The sequence below is a fragment of the Scleropages formosus genome, chromosome 24 (genome assembly GCF_900964775.1).
Source record: "Scleropages formosus chromosome 24, fSclFor1.1, whole genome shotgun sequence".
Taxonomy (NCBI): domain Eukaryota; kingdom Metazoa; phylum Chordata; class Actinopteri; order Osteoglossiformes; family Osteoglossidae; genus Scleropages; species Scleropages formosus.
In genome coordinates this window covers 4,649,802-4,664,781 of record NC_041829.1, presented here as the reverse complement: position 1 = coordinate 4,664,781, position 14,980 = coordinate 4,649,802, and the positions used below count along the sequence as shown (strand labels likewise).

General features: G+C 44.6%; 1 protein-coding gene across 1 annotated transcript in view; it reads right to left on the bottom strand.

The window, feature by feature from the left end:
* Window positions 1-6,587, bottom strand: part of syt1a (synaptotagmin Ia) — a 173,485-nt gene extending 166,898 nt beyond the window's left edge. The window contains exon 1 of the mRNA XM_018755923.2: window positions 6,233-6,587. The gene's annotated coding sequence lies outside the window, so the exon portion shown is untranslated. The remainder of the gene's footprint in view (window positions 1-6,232) is intronic.
* Between the last annotated feature and the right edge of the window lie 8,393 nt (window positions 6,588-14,980).

Below are 14,980 nucleotides of genomic sequence, written 5' to 3'. Positions count from 1 at the left end.
TAATTACAGAAAAAATTAAAGAATATCCTATCGTCGTCAGTAACAATCTTTAAGGCTCTCCGTGAGGTAGCGTACTGAAGAATTCCCAGGATGTGAAATGTTGCCGTAATCTTGTAAAATTTGGCCTGATATAAATTTAGCTGAAAAGCCAAAGTGCAGGACAATATCACTCACTATCAATAAGCGCTCGTCCAATTCGAGGTCACGCTGGTTCAGAGTATATTATGCAAGCAGAGGGTGATATGGAAGGCAGCATACACTCTGGACAGGATACCGGTATTTCAAAGGGTAGATTCTCTCTCTTTCTCTCTCTCTCTCTCTCTCTCTCTCTCTCTCTCTCAAACACACACCTCACATGAAATTCACAGTCACAAATCTGCCTGAAATGTGTCTTTGGACTGTGGGAGGAAACCGGAGCACTCAGAAGAAACCTACATGAACACAGGGAAAACATACAAACTCCATACAGACTGTAAGGGGGTTAAACCCATACTTAGTCGCATTGCCCAGACACCGTGAGGCCCCAGCGCTATCCTCTGAGCCACAATGCTACCCAAATTTATAACCTGTGTAATAAAAAGAACTGCAAAGCATGTTTGATGGCTAATATGTGGGAAGTAGGGCATCAGTGATTCTGCCATCATGTGACATCCTATTGACAGTCCACTCCGCCTGACTCCATCCCCACTCTATCACCACCACACAGGCCATCTCTGATCCCACAACCTGTTTGTGTAGCAGATTACAAAAGTGTGCCACGGGAAACACGAGTGGTGACGTGCCTCCAGAGCTGCTCTCATTTGTACCTCCTCACCTCATGCGGGAACCACAGCAACCCTATGCTTCTCCTATTGCTCTCGGTAAATGCGAGAGAGGGCAGGCGATGTTTCCATGAAGGACAGTGGGTACTGAAGGGATTCTGCATACTCCTGGGACCAGAGGAAGGGGCAAACTGAGCTTTAATAGGCTCTTCTCTTCAGGGACGCCAAAAATACGTGAACCCACTCCAATCAAACGGTCCGGACACACAGATAAACAAGTAGAAAAATAGTCTCTCTTCAATTTTTTATTATATCTTTTTAAGTGCGAGACAGATTTGCTCTACATCGTTTGCAGAGCTTCCATTGAAACTGATTACTTATGCTGCTTTTCTTCCAGCTTATATTGCAATGCGTGTGAATAACTGCAGTGGTTATAGTGTAAAATAATGGTACGGGGCAACGGGGAGACTGAGGCAAAGATCTGGAGGACAAAGGAGACAACTCACTCAGGGAATGAGGTGCACTACATACAACAACATACAAGGACATGCAGACTGTAAAGAACATACTAATTTAAGGAGGGTCAGTAATATTCGGAGTTTGGTCGGGGGTGGGGTGGGGGTCTTTCTTACACCGACAGCACTCAACAGACAAGGACCTTGGTTTCCATGGGGACCAGAGAAGATGTTTGCATCCCAGTGGATCTCGGCACACGGCCGCACGCACTGTCCTTTCGCCGCAGCTGGAAATTAAAAGGCCCTCCTGTGTTCCTTCACAAAAACAAGGGAAGATATACCTTTCAGCAAGCAACCCTCCACAGCGGCCCCCATGGTGCTTAGCTGGGTTTCCCTATTATGAGGAGGAACTCCAGCTGGCAGCAGTCCACGAAAGATGGCCAATGCAAATTACAGCCAAGGTGGGAAGACCAACACTCCAGCAAGCAGGGCAGCTGGAAACTGGTTGATCTTCCAAAATAGTGTCCTAGGGCAATTTTCAACTCCTTTTAATTAATAAAAAGCATTACAGACCTCTTTCTGTTGGCCACATTCCTGTAAGCATTAAGAATTGTAACTTGGAAGGTGTGTGGATACAAGGAACTCCATGAAACACCATAACTGGAGCAGCCAGTTGATCCATTGGACCATAAAGCAGCTCATATTCTACATGAAAAAACATTTCCACTTATACCAGCAGAACATGCCCATGTTGTAATTAGGTCATGCCTTACTCAATCAATTTACACAATAAAACCATTCAGGGATTTAATCCAGAAAAATTTTTATTTCATCCTGCTATGAATAACATTTGTATGGTTATTATATACATGAGAATTTTACATGAGCAGTCCTATAAAGTCCAGTACAATAAATGGATTGTTGAAATTTTAGGGAAGTAAAGGAACAAATTATACTATGAAATAATGGCACAAGTAGTACTTAAAATATTTAAGGTTATAAGTGTGCACTTTGTTTACTTTTTGCCTTATGAAATTCACATTAAGTCCTTCCACTTGTTTCCATGTATTTGATGAGATAAAGGCTTACAATTCACCTTAAACAGCCATGTCTTAAAGAAGCTTCTTTGCAAAGGTTAGTGTATCTCAGGTTGTTAATCTCAGTGAGACACCGTCCAGGGAAGTGCAGACAGGTGAGAGTCTGAGCTTTCAAAAAGACATTGAAAAAGAAATGATACCAAACAGGCCAAACCCAGGGCCCTGTTGGAACAACACAACTCAACAATGCTATGAAGCACTCATTCATTATGCATTGTCCCTAGCCAATGTGACTTATTGATGGTCTTCGCTGGAGACCAGCCAGAACCAAACAGGTGCATTATGGGATGCTGGATTTTCTCCCTCCAATTTGGCATAGGCAATTTGCGAGATCATTTTCTGGACAGCGGGAACATGTGGATTACCATTCCTCGGCATGCTGATCCGACCCTTATTGCTTTCATGAAATATTAAAAATGTCCTCCAGCATACCTCTGTGGCTCCTGCTGGCCTTTAGTAATAATTAATCCTGCTATGCCAACCCTGCCCTTCGGTAAACAAGCAGGGACGAGGTGGAGAGCAGGTCTCCACCTGGGCCCCACTGGGGGCTCTGGGACATGCAGCTTTTATGAGGTTTTATAACTTCCATCACAGCCACTCAGAAACAATGTGATGGTGCCATGATGCGCTCATAAAACTTCAAAGGTGACCCTAAACCCAGTCCAGCATGTAATCTCGCAAACGCTGCTTGTCTACAAGTGTCAAATTACTCAGTGGTTTAACATTATTTACACCACAGTGTAATTTGTCACACATTTAAGCTGCTTATCTTTTAAACAGTAGGCCTTTTACACACCTCATAATGATGTTTACTGGTAGGAAAAAGTGGTGTCATTATTTTATCTTAACTTCGTTTTATACCTTATCAGACAGTGGTCTTCCCACTTCCCCGTATTCCACAACTTTGTCTTATTGAAAGATAGAGCAATCAGTTTCGTACGGAGACTCTAGGTCTCCGGAAGCACCGAGCCAAGAGACAGACTACTGTACATGAGGCGCACGTAAATACTTGTCCTGATCTTCGAGAACTCCTAGCTGGAGGAGTGGTCAGTGTTTATGGATCGACTGCTCATGTGAACAATGAAGTTTGATGCCTCTGGTCCAGTATTTAGTACGGCTGATGTGTTTTCCTGTGCTTGGGCACCATCGAACATGTGGCCCAGTAAAGAGAGGGCCCTATAGTACCCGAGCTCCAGAATATAGTTCCCTTCTAGTTCGCAATTTTCATGACCTACCCATTACTTCGAGCATTACTAAGTGTCAAAATTGTAGTTTTTAAACACTTATTTTTAAAGAGGCTGGAAATTGCAATTGGCCACCGTTTTGCCTGTGAAGCCAGACCACTGCATACAGCCCGAGGGAGTAATATCACCAGTAACTCAAACATGATCTTCTGCAAAACCGAAAAAACTTCTACTGAATAGGCAACAGTCCTGGTGAGGGTAAAATTGACAGAGGTAGACTTGGTAGTCCTTTAACCTGGATTTGGAATTTTGAGAACATGAAGGACTCTGAAGGCATTGACCAAGGACAAATCTACCACAGTTTAGGTGGTACGCAGGACGAAAGGTCAGAGTGTGTTTTCACTAGGTGTGTATCAACCTGTGTGGACAAAAGCAGAAACAACACAATGTTTGGAAATACTGACATTGCCATTTCCTTGCTTTAGGAAAAAGGAGTCACCCCTTTCCAAATGGCAGCGCAGTTTCTATTGATGCGGAGGATTAAAACCTGTAGCCATGGGGAGAACACATTTCATCTGGTACAGTCCCTTGGTATAAGACTGGATGCAGCGAGCATGGCTGATATACGACGACCGGAGCCCAAGCACCTCACCCTGATTCCATACTCCTCGTTGTGAAAATGACCTTGGACTGGCCAATGTGTGCTGGTTGCCCACTTCCAGTGTTTCTCAGGGCTGTAGCCATCAATCAGTCTTATTCTTCGGCACATCATCAGCTACACCACACAACGAGGACAAAGGTTAATAGACGCTTCAACCTTGCCTTGTCTAAATTGATGTTGATTTTTAGTTCATTTCTTGGTTTATCACCTTGCATGTCAGCTTCAGCAGAAAAAAATAATCCATATTTAATTTCGACTGAGAACAACAGCAGAAATTGGAACTGACGAGTCTTTCGCATCAATGTCAGAAAACACAATCTCAGCGGATGGAGCATCGCATGTGGAACTTATAGGGAGAAACTGTTGCCCAGACCAATTAAATGAATGCAGTTTCAAGTTTCTGATTTTTGCAATGATGCAATGACCTCTCTCTCTGGATATGTGATGTGCAACTCAAGAAAAAATTACCTTTGCAATAGAGAAGCTATATATGCCATGCATTACAGGCAATGTGCAATAAATAACACAATGAAAGGTTATAAACAAGCACCATGTGTCAACTTGCCTTTGGGCAACTGCTACGAGAATACGTTATCAATAATTTCAATGGATCTACAAGGTCAAAACACCAGGGGACAGTATTTTAGATATACAACTGCCCGAAAAACAGCTCTTTGGTCGCTGCAAGATATTTCTACCCCCAGCAACACAGCCAAAGACCGAAGCGTCAACTCATGTGAAACTTGCCCCTGCAACCACCCTTTCCATAAACTTTCCTAATTTTAAGGACACTTCCATCAAAAGTCCTAGAGCTCAGTGAAAAAATATATTCATACAAATGAAATTGGAAGTGCACATATGGAAACGGTACTGGAACTATTTTTTTTTTTTTTTAGTTAAGAACATCTGCCTCCTGTTGTGATTCTTGCTGCAGCTGTGCCAGCCACAGAAAAAAATGTCACAGAAAGAGAAGCGTAACGCAACCGGTTTAACAATGTGAAGGCAATATAGCTGGAACCTGTCAGCGGGGACAAAAATGCAGTGGTGTGGATGGAAGCTGAGAAGCAAAAGGACTGTCCCCAAGGAGCTATTATTGATTACCTGTTTCCACACTGATCACTGACCAGCCCCCATCCATGACTAGTTACACAATTGCTGCTAACAAGGAGTTATGTAAGACAGAAGCAGCAGCGGGGAAAATGTTCCCGGTAACCAAGCATTGCGCCAACTGAGGTACGAACTAATCCGAGTCGGGCAAACAAGCCCTCCCGCGGGGAATTTTGCACGCTGATGCTGGGAAAACTGATGAAAGCGGGGCTGTGTGGAACAAGGAGCAGCGGTTACACGAGAAACTCCGACCGCTGGTCATTAGCACATTTGCTCTGTGCGCATCAGTAATGGATGCGAGCTGAGATTTTCCTCCGAAAAAAACATATCATTTTTATATACTCTACGGCCTTTATTTATTAATCCTCGGCAGCGGCCACCGAGCAGGTGCGGCAGAACTGGATGTGGACAAGAGCTTGATAAAACAATTCCTTTACATTCAAGTATAAGCAAGTGAGCATTGTTGTGTTCATTTTCGATACCTCTGACGTTATGGGAGTTGCTGCACCTGCTGATGTTTAATCACACATTAAGAGCAAGTGAAGCTCATGAAGAAAGGAAGAGTTATTCCCCAGAGAGCTCTGGTGCCTCTGAAAAATTAAGCAGTCTCCATCTCCCTTCCCTGACAGAGGCAGATGTTACGATGTGATGATGGGACCCGGGGAGTTTAGCTCCGAAAGAAGTGGGCAGCTGAGACACGCTCCTGGTTGCCCACCCCCTCTAATCTCATTCCAGAATTCTGCCTCACTGCACGTCTGTCACCCTCTAGCTGCCCATGCACTCCAAAAAGCACAAAAATGGGCGCCAAAAGATGCCTGAAAGAAACACCGAGCCGGGGGGGGGGGGAACGGGGGGGCCAGGGCAAAGTGAACACGTCCCACCGTTTCACCCCCTCGGCCGGTGGTGCAAGCGCTAAGGTCCACGCACTCAAACACCACAGCGCTCCGCGGGAGAGAAAGCACCTTACCTTGTACGCCGTCTCGCCTGGGCTCCGCGTCGGCTGTGGCTTGCCGGCTTCGAAGGCGAGCACGTCCTCCAGGCGGAAGTGTGCAGAGGAAGGAGGTGGTGCCTGGTGACAGGGGGAGAGAGGCGGGTACCACTTCTCCTTATTCTCTGCCCAGCCCCCGGGGAGGCGCACACATGGCGATGTATTCTCCCTCCTGCAAAAAATAAATAAAATAAAAATAAAAAAGGAAAAGAATAAAAAAAAGCTGAAGCGATGGTGGGATCTTTGGCTTCTGAGAGCGAGAGAGAGTGCAGGAGAAGGCTGAGCAGCGAGGCGAGCTGAGGGAGAGACCCGAGACTGCTTAACGGAGCGTCATCACGTGGCGCTTTCTTCAGGGGCCCTGCATCACGGAAACCTTTCCTCTGATTGGCCCGGAGCAGGGGAGATGCCTGGAATATGGAATCTGGCAGCAGAAAACTGGGATGACCCTCTCGTCTTGCATTAGTGCGCACACCCCTCCTCGCGGTCCCTGTCCCCCAGCCCCTCCCCAAGGCAAGGGATGACAGTCAAGAGTGACATCAAACGGGATTTTTTCCCGAAGGGAGGCGCATCGCAGTGGGCTGGGTGAGCGCGTGTGGATGTGCGCGTTGGCAGGGAAGCGGTACAGTCCGTAGCAACCCCTCCATTTGCGCGCACGCACGCACACACGGAGGCAAAGGTCTCGCCGGAGCGAGTGTGCCACAGCACACCGTGGCACGAGTGATCTCCCCTGGCGATTTCGAGGATTCCGGCAATAACGGTCTGTATACGGGGCATGTGTTCGCGCACACAGGCCCGACATACAAGGGCAGCGGTTTGCCACATGAATAATTAATAACGTCATTATTAATAATGTCATTTGATTAAATTTCATTTCTGTCATTTTAACAGGAACATCTTCGTAACGGTGTCCATGTCTTACCAGGCAGGACATTTTCTTTATGAAAACATCTAAAATTATGCAAAGAAAAAAAACAGAGCTATATTAGGGACTGGATTTCCCAAAGGATTACATGGGGAGGACTGACTGTTTTGCCTCAACACGGTTATGAAAGTAAAATTAAACGTTTCAAAATTGTTTGAATTTTGAACTGATTTAATTCTTGCTAAGTACTCTAACCTTCCGAGTTGTATTATGCACTAATATGTATTTGCTTTTACTCAGTACATTGACTTTGTCTCAATATTATTACAGCCCTGCTGCATATTAAAATAGCAAATGATTTACTTAATGAAGAACCATAAGGAACAAGACTATGGCCCACTGGCATCCTGACTCCGCTAAGAAACAGTCTCAAGACCCAACGACACCCTGACCACGCAACAAGGCGTCCCCCCTCCGAAAGTGTGATCTCTGTGATGGAATGATGTAGAGCCTCGCGTCACCAGCTCCCCCAGGCCACCCTGTGATCTCAGCCTGACAGCAGAGCTGATAAACAACATGAAAGCACAGGAATGACAGAGGATCCATCCTTCTCCTCTTTCAGAAATCTCTAACCCCAGTCAGAAAGGTCAGATTTCCAAAACTCAGCAGTTCCGATGAGCATTAACATCCACCAGATTTTTATCTTATTTCAACTACGGTGAAGCATGGAAATTTACACAAATATGTAGCTTTAATTCACATTCATTTGCAAATTCAAGAGTACAAGAGCAGGACCCATTCAGAAATCTGGAACTGCCATCCTTTGGCCAGTGGTATCACCTGTGTATTACCTGCTAATCCACTGTACACTGCAAGTACCATATTTGATCCCATTTGTGATTGCTTGATGTTTTCTCATAGCCAGACTAGTGTTTATATAAAGTGCAGATGACTTATACAGTGCTTACACATCATCAACCAAGGCTCAGAGCTGATTCAAGCCTCAGGTATTTGAGCTGCATTATGCTGGCTCCCTTTGCAGGGCACCACGGTGCTAACAACTCACAGCATCTGCGCCCATGTTTCGTGTCAACAGGGGGCTGGTGTGTAAAGGAGGACTGCGTCCACCTCGATGTCCTTCAGTGACATCCTCATGCTTCCACACAACCACAGCTGGGAAGCCACAACCAAAATATATTCCCACAATGCCTCTGTACCACCAGCAATTTGAGCTTGGCTTCCTCTGAGCTTTCTCAAAGGCTCATTTTATTAAACAGATGGCGTTACGTGTACAAAAAAAAGATGCAGTTTTCTCACCCTCCAGTATTTAACTTTCGTTTTAGACGATTCTCACTCTTACAGGAGTTCTTCCGTCTTTTGGGAGGGGCTGAGGTCCTTTTCGCTGGCAAGTGGCACCATAGATATCTCAAATATTAGTGAGCCATTCCTCATGACCATGGTAACTGAGCTGCCGATTCTTCATTCTTTCAGCAGCATGAGGCTCAAGATGTTCCAGCTACACCGAATGTCACCATTACCTAGACCAGGGTCAGACCACTGCTTATGGGATTCAGCATGCTGAAAAAGTCTTTGTGGGGGGGGAGGAATTACTGAAATTGCTTCCTTCACCGTCCCCTTTGACAATGAAATCAGAGATGTCATAAAAACCGAGGGGCTGCGCTTTTTCTGCAAAGCTGTTATTCTAAAGATGATTTGAATCCATGCCGAATGCTGAGAGACCGAAAAGATGTATGACTCCTCATTCTGTCAGTGCACTGGAATTACAGTATTAGATGACGGACGTTTCATTGTCAAAAGGGACGGCATGAAACAGGTCTTTGTTTCTCCAGACTGTAGCACTTTTCTTGAACTTAACGTGCTCCAAGGCTCAGTACCGGTATCGACAGAGTGACTAGATTTCTGAGATGCTTGCTAGCGGGCACACTGCAGTGAGACAACTGAAATGGGCAGAAGCGGCGCCCCTTTACAGCGCTCAGCATCAGCAAGGCGGTTATTTTGAACCGAATTGTGTGTTCTTAAGACCTTTCTTGTGCGAGCTGATAGTTTGTTACGTGAAATTTACAGCACAAATAGCAGTGTCCATAAAAGGAGCTCTAGGTATATGATGGAAGTCTCTGCAGTTGTGACATCATTAATAAACACAATGTAATTATTAAACAGATATTGTTCAAACACATGTAACGGACATTCAAAAATAAATGTGTGTGGAATGCATCTCTCTTCTAGTCAGGGAAACAAAGTTAAATGTGTTGGAGAAATAATTTACTTTTAGGTATAATTCCCAGATTTGACAAATCCAGGCCAATTAAACAATTCTCTGACATGCTTTTGCACTTTTGAAAGATTATTGGGAGAAAAAAAATATTTCAGCCATTAAAACTTTCACGGCTAAGAATACAGAGGTTCAAAGCAGACCCCTGGGACACACAGAAAAGGGGTTTTCGGGACAGAACATTTAAGTTCTTGACAGCATGCTTCAAGATGGCTCTGTTTATGACTTTATTTGCAACGCTTCCTGCGAAGTCCCCGTGCTCCAATTACACAAAGCGCACTGCTGATCGGAGCATCTGAGGGCATACAACCCTCAACAGGCTCAATGACAGCTGAAAGCATTTCTTACAAAGCAGACCTAGACAGCTGAAGACTAATGGCCAGCAGCACCTGAACATGATGGATGGCAATCGTACAGTGGTGCACCGCTGCATGTCTGCAAATATTGGGCTTCTGAAAGTTTAGGATTTTAGAATTTTTCCCCACATATCTATGACGACAACTCTTCCATTACATTCATTTAGTATTACGCATACTAACATTGTGTTACGTACATTTGTGTGCGGTTTTGGCCTGTATGTCCCGATATGATGTGGGACGGGAGAAATTAAAGACAGATCAGATCAAATAGATCGATAACAACCACAACCACTTTTGGTCAGCATCAGGACCCGTGCGGCACCTCAGTAGCAGAGCGATTCAGCAGAGAGACGGACGGTCGAGCCATCGAAGGGAAAGCAGTGCCCTTGGAGGAAAGCAGAGCCAGAGACGGCCCGTCAGGAGCATTGCCAATCACGATTTTTCCCGGTTAAATGTTACGCGTAGCTAATTTGATGCTATTCCCCATCAAGGTTTCTCTTTTTCAAAACGGCATCAGTATGAGTCACCCTGTGTTTTCACTCTGCTCCGAACTCCACCTTCTAGCTGGAAAGGAGATAACTGTCTACAAATGGATTTATTAATTGATGTACCCCCACCCCTATCCCCTCCACACTAAAAGTCATCTAAGCCCTCGGAGATTGCAGCGCATTAATCCACCACAACCCCACTGGCTTTATTATTTCTGTACTCATTAACATGAAATAATCATCTGTTTCAAGACAGACTTGTCAGGACGGTGAAATTTGAATTGCACTGTGGTACCGCACCTCAGCGCTCCTGAGGACTGCTCTGCACTGATCTGTATGGATCACTGTGCATCTCGCATTTTCCGCCGGTGTTACATTACTATAGTTAGTTACATTACAATACTTAGATGCAGCGCAATACTGATTTGATTTGTTCTTCGTTCTGTAGAGCCGTATTCAGAACCTTGCTACATTCATAAAGGGTCTCAAAACACCTCTTTCAGACACATTTGTCCTAACAGATCCATAAATTTGTATGAATTTGCATTTCTCCATCTGTCACTATCATCTTCGTATCTCCAATCTGACAGAGTAAGGAATCTGTATGCCAGCAGAAAAAAAAGTGGCATCAGACAAACTGTACTTCGATAATCTTGCGTCTAAATCTTTGCTGTGCAATGTGCTTTATTTCGTTATTTATTTATTTTTTTAAACAGAATTTTACACCACTTTGGAGAAAAGCTTCTGTTAAGTGCATGAATGTAAATGTAACTGTGCTGAGGTACACGGCTAGGAGTCGCAGAAGGTGCAGGCTTTGGCATTTGCTTATGACAATAAAGGAAGGCACCCGTCTTTATCCGCTGGTATCTTCAGCTCATAATCCATCAGAAAACAGAGTGTGAAATGGAACGATGCATAAATTCACAGGGTCTTGAGGCTGCACACTCGCGATCGGCCACCGACGGCGAACGGGCAGACGCTACAAACGTCCCGCATCCCTGGGGGAGTACGGCTTCTCCTCATGTGATGCGCAGCCAAGGTGACCTCAGCGAACGAGCGGGTCAGCCGGCTCTGCTCGCCCTCTCCGAGCCGAGTAATCACAATAGCTTTGATTTGCTAATGCGCCCCATTCGCATACGGACTCTCTCTGCCTCATCTGTATGGACCAGGACTCCTCACCTCTCGCAGATTACTCCTGCTAATAGTTTCTGCTGCCGTGGTGGAAATTGAGTTCTGGTGATGGACTGAAACGGAAACGAGAGGCCGACCCATGCGGTTTAGGGTGGCTAGGGCTCGGTTGCACTTACTGCATAAAGATGAGCAAGGGACCAGGTAGTCTCCTATTACTGTTATTCATTTTGCTGATGCTTTTATCCAAAGCGCCTTACAACGTTAAGCTCCCTAGAGGCACTTACCCATTTATACAGCCGAGTAATTTTTTTTTAGCGGAAGAACTTTGGGAAAGTACCTTAGCTCAAGGGTATTACAGCGGTGGGCGAGATCTGAACCGGCAGAACTTCGGATCCAAAAGCAAGAGCTCAAACCATTATACTACGAGCTGCCTCATTACAGGTTGGGCCTCATAAGGTGAGCGGACACTGTTCAGACTTTAGGAACATTAATACCCTATTTGTGTATCCAGTGTGTCAAGATCAAGCATGCACCAAACATATTAACATTCTCAAACATATATAAATATTCAAACAACTGTGTACTGTTAGATGCAGAAGGCATAATAAATATTCTCAGAATTAAATGCCTATAAAAATTTGCATGTCTCAACACAGGTGTTAAATAAAATACCGCAAGTGCTGCTCTGAGGATCAGCAGCATTACACGCACTCTGAAAAGTCACGAGTACGTTCAGCTAAAGGAGACGGAGACATTTCCTGCAGTTTTAAACTGAGTTACTGAGCAATGACAACCGGGGGAGATATTAATTATCAAATGACTGACGAGTCGAAAGGCAGATGGCAGGCACAGCTCAACGAAGGTGAGAAGTCGCAACTCAATTGCATATTTGTGTAGAATGCGCCTCGTCGCTAGAAACCACACGCTGGCGAGCCTTGCCAGGGTGGAGCTTGACTTGATCGCGTTCATTTCAGCTTTAAATCGCACCGGCAGACGCGCACGTCCCAAAGAGCAGCTATTACAATCACATTTCATTTTAGCGCTCAGCCTGTGGCTCCAAAGATTTTTAAGGTGCTGCTCCAATTGAAAAGGCAGCCTTTGAAATTTGTCACAATCAGCGAGGCTATGTCTCCAAAACAGCACTTGGCTTTTACCTCTTTAAACACAACTTTTAGGCCTCGTGCTTCTCCATGCTCACCATGGCCTCAGTATTGACAGGTTTACAATATGCAAGAAGTAGCTTGGTAAGGAACAATGTGTTTTGATTATATTACTGCAAAGGCACATCACTCCCGACTGTATCATATTTATATGTAAAATACTATTTGTTTTAGAGGACAAGTGAAACATTACCACTTCCACACAAAGATGTTGTCAGCTTCCACTTCATATTCAGACTACTATTCACAGCTCAGTTATTCGCCAGCCATTCATACCAAGCCCAACGTAGTAAGTAAAATAAATAGAACAGAATTAATAATAATTCATGAAAATAATTCAGATTTTCAGCACAGGCGGAAAACATTGTTCGCTTGAGCTGTAAAGGTTTATTTCTCTTTCACATCATTAGAGGATCTGATCTGCCTCTGGCAGAAAAATCATTAGTGGAAAAAATCTAACGCTGTAAACTACTTTGGAAAAAGGTATCGGTTAAATTAATAAATAAATATACCTTCAGAAAGACCCATTCCTCAAAGACCAAGTTCACTTCAGGACTGTTGTACTTGTGAAACTGAGTAGAATTGTACTGCAGGAAGTTTAGGAAGTACACAAAGTACTACTGACTGCGCTGAAGCCCAGCTCGTACACATTACTTACCACTACCACCATACTTAGTATAACACCATAAATGCCGATACACCTTCTAATAAAGCAGCTGTTCCCCATGTAACCCAAACCGGCCACAAAAGTGTACTTAATGAAATGAGATTTATTCTTTGCTCAGTGTGATTTTGAAGGACCTTTGAGGGTCTGCAGTAATAAAACCTATTTGATTTCTTGCTCGCTCATACAGCTTTAATGAGGATTTGGGCTAAGACAAGTGAAGGAGCATACATTGCGTTCCATGAATTAAATTAAAGCTGAAGTGCTTCAGTGGATTTTCCAGAGCCATGTAAACCGTGTTGTGTCCACAGTTCGCCGCTCAGCATGGGGGCATCGCCTCGTACGGTCAATCAACACTGACACAAAGCTCAAATGATGTTGAAACTACATGGCGGCAGCATATCGTATCAGCTCAGGGAAGGCTCTCCAACTTCGACTCCACAACAGCAGTTAGTTTCTGGAAGGTTCTGGGTTTAATGCTTGGTGTGGGATTCCTACGACTGTACTTACAAACAAGGAAGCTCACCAAATCCAGGCAGGGGGTGAAAAGGAAGAGAAAAAAATTAAATATCAAGCTGAATGTCACGCTGAGATAATTAAATGTCATGTCCCACTACAGCAGATGGACAGTCTGACTGAGTATCTTGCCACCGCAGTGCTGGTCAAGGCTGATCATGGTTCACATACTTGGTTTTTCACTCCTGGCCATTACAGCTCCCACTCCACTTGGAGCCACCCTATATTTAGCAGCTTGCACTGTCCCCATCGTGTATTCGCCAGCGGGCTATATTTGGAATAAGCCTCGTAGTTTCATGTAAACGGAGTTGCGCTGATACCCACAAGCTGTTTTCTTATGGTTTGGCTCCAGATTCAACACAGTTGTCTCCAAGTCTGTACTACTATATTATTAATTTTAACAGCTTCGAAAGCAGCGCAGGACAGGTACGGCTATCCTTCGTCAAGAAGCTGGTCACAGTAAATGTCACTTTGGAAATAAGCATCCACTAAGAAAAATACTGTTAGCCACTGATTGCACAAATCTTATGTACCGTGGTGTTACGCTGCAGATACACCCTTACTTACAGCTGATAACCAACTGCCCAGAATACAATGCTCAACCCTTTGTCCTACAGTTGTACGATCAGGACACCAACAACAATTACTGGCCCAATAACGTTCAAAGGGCTTCAATCGCAGGTTATTCTGGGAGCAAAATGCCATTTTGGCCCCAGTTTCATTGGCTTCCCAAACCATTAATGTGGATGGTTTAGGTCATTAAAAAAGCTGGGGGGAACTGTAGTGTGTGCTCAATTTTCACACTGTGCTGTTTGGTGAGGAGCACAACTTCTTGTCATCAGTAAATCATCATCCTCACAGGAGGTCACTGTAAAAAAGCCATTAAATATTTTAGAATGCAACACACAGTACGATATTCATACTTACACCAGCGCTTTAGAACTAAACACCACTTGAACTGGACATGACGTGTCTGAAAATATAACCACTTCATCGTAATCAATAAAAGCTCCATAATTGTGTTTTTTCATCTTGTTCTTTGTGACTGAACCTCAGTAACACCAGACGTGAGCTGTAAACACTGGTCCACCCATCCACCCATTGTCAACAACCGCTTGTTCCGAGCGGGTTCGCAGCAAGCCGGAGCCTTACCCGTCAACAGAGGGTGCGGGGCTGAAGAGGGAGGGGACACACCCTGGACGGGATGCCAGTCCGTTGCAAGGTACCCCGAAAAGGGCTTGAACCGCAGACCCA